The sequence below is a fragment of the Mus caroli genome, chromosome X, assembly GCF_900094665.2.
Source record: "Mus caroli chromosome X, CAROLI_EIJ_v1.1, whole genome shotgun sequence".
Taxonomy (NCBI): Eukaryota; Metazoa; Chordata; class Mammalia; order Rodentia; family Muridae; genus Mus; species Mus caroli.
Genome location: NC_034589.1, coordinates 89321270 through 89323852, shown reverse-complemented (window position 1 = coordinate 89323852; position 2583 = coordinate 89321270). Strand labels below are relative to the sequence as shown.

Below are 2583 nucleotides of genomic sequence, written 5' to 3'. Positions count from 1 at the left end.
TATGGGGGACTTTTGGTATAGCATTGGAAAAGTAAATGAGCTAAATACCTAATAAAAAAATGGAAAAAAAAACAAGGACATCATGAAATTTGCAGGATGGAACTAGAAAACGTCCCGAGTGGGGTAACCTATACTGAGAGAGACATGCCTGGTATGTACTCACTTATAAGTAGATATTATTCATAAAGTACAGGATACTCATGCTATAATTCACAGACCCAAGGAAGTTAAGTAACAAGATAAGCCCAAGGGAGGATGCTTGACTCCCACTCAGAAGGGGAAATAAAACAGATATCTAAAGTAGATGGCGGGAGGGAAATGGGTAGGTGGGAGGGCAAGAGGGATGGGAAGAGAGAAGGGAGAGGAAACAGGAGTGGGGAGGGGGAAGGCTAGGAGAGAAAACAGAAACCACTTGTGGGGGCATCTCTGGGACAGGGGAGGCTTCCTGGAGTCTTAAGGGGTGACCCTAGCTGACACTCCTAGCAGCAGGGTATATGGAGACTGAAGTGACGACCTCTTCCATGAAGGAGGATGGAGGGGGACATTAACTCATCCACAAAATCTTTGACCCAAAATGTGTCCTGTCTATAAATACTTCAGGGATAAAGATGGAGCAGAGATTGAGGGAATGGCCAACCAATGACTGACCCAACTTGAAGTGTACCCCATGAGAGAGAGCTAACCCCTGAACCCATTAAAGATACTCTGATATGCTTACAGAGAGGAACCTGGCATAACTGACTTCTGAAAGGCTTTATCCATCAGCAGATAGAGATAGATGCAGAGACCCACAACCAAACATTAGGTAAGGCTTGGGAAGAGTCGGGGATAGAAGCTGGAGGGGCCAAGGACACCATAAGAAGACCTACAGAGTCAAATAACCTGGGCCCAGGGGGCTCGCAGAGACTGAACTACCAACCAAACAGTACGCATGGGCTGGACCTAGGCCCTCTACACATCCGTAGCAGATGTGTAACTTGTCCTTCGTGTGGGTCCCCTAATAGAGTTACAGCTGTCTCTGACTCTGCTGCCTCTCTTCCCCTAGCTGGGATGCCTTGCTTGGCCTCAGAGGGAGAAGATGTACCTAGTCCCAGCTGCAACTTGATGTTCCAGAGCCGGTTGTTACCCATGGAGATTGGCCCCCTCTTCTCTGAGGATAAGGAGATGGGGGGATGGGGAGGAGTGTGGGGATATGGGGGTCAGAATGGAAGGAGGGGGGCTGTAGTCAGGCTGTAAAGTGAATTTTTTAAAGGTATTGTGCCTATATAACTCTTTTGAAAATGCAACAGTGTCAATTGGCCAGACCCCCCCCCCCGAGCTTCCAGGGAATGGACCACCAACTAAAGAGTACAAATGGCACTGGCCACATGTGTGGCAGAAAATGGCCTTGTTGGACATCTGTGGGAGGAGAGACACTCAGGCCTGAGGGTGTTTGATGCCCCAGTGTAGAGAAATGCTAGGGCAGGAGGATGAAAGTGGATGGGTGGGGGAGCACCCTCATAGAGGCAGGGGGATGGGATAGGGGGTTTCCACAGGGGAGACCTGGAAATGGGAAAACATTTGAAATGTAAATAAAGAAAATATCCAAGAAAAAAATTAAAAAGAGCTTTGTTTAGAGAAGCCATTGTAGTCCAAAAGGTTGTTTAAACATTCAGTATATTTTCTTCTGTTTTTAATATGCTATCTTTTACATTTAGAAACACTGGGTTATGTTTGCACATGTGTGTATGATATGAAAAATTTTTTTTGGTTTTTTCGAGACAGGGTTTCTCTGTGTAGCCTTGTCTGTCCTAGAACTCACTCTGTAGACCAGGCTGGCCTCGAACTCAGAGATCCACCTGCCTCTGCCTCCCAAGAGCTGGGATTAAAGGTGTGTGCCACCAGGCCCAGCTGATATGAAAAATATTTATAAAGTAATGTTTTTACACATAATTTAATCTTCTGATAGTCAAATAACACATTAAGTTATTCAACTATTACTTTACCCTTTTATTTTTAAATTATGTCACTACCATATAATTAAATATGCTAAATTCAAAAAAATGCAATGTGAGGTTCTAATCCTTTTGAAAGATGCTGTTATAAACTGTTTAGGGGCCGAAGCGGAGAAAGTGGCCCCAGTGGCAACAGCTCTGAGGTTCGAGTTTCAGGGTGTGTAGGCCACCACTGCTGCTTAGGTCTGGAATGTACAGATGGCTGGCTAAGGTTCTTGGCACCATTCTTCGCTTGTGCGAGCGGCCCGCGCCCTGCTCTAGAGGCAGTGCTTCTGTGTTTTGCAAATTGTATCTTGGGTATTCTAAGTTTCTGGGCTAATATACACTTATCAGTGAGTGCATCTCAAGTGACTTCTTTTGTGATTGGGTTACCTCACTCAGGATGACATCCTCCAGATCCATCCATTTGTCCAAGAATTTCATAAATTCATTGTTTTTAATAGCTGAGTAGTACTCCAATGTGTAAATGTACCACATTTTCTGTGTCCATTCCTCTGTTGAGGGACATCTGGGCTCTTTCCAGCTTCTGGCTGTTATAAATAAGGCTGCTATAAACATAGTGGAGCATGTGTCCTTATTACAAGTTGGA

The 2583-nt window shown here is 44.9% G+C and overlaps 1 pseudogene; it reads left to right on the top strand.

The window, feature by feature from the left end:
- The first annotated feature begins 2184 nt into the window (after window positions 1-2184).
- The window catches only part of LOC110287390, a 2799-nt pseudogene continuing 2400 nt past the window's right edge, over window positions 2185-2583 (top strand).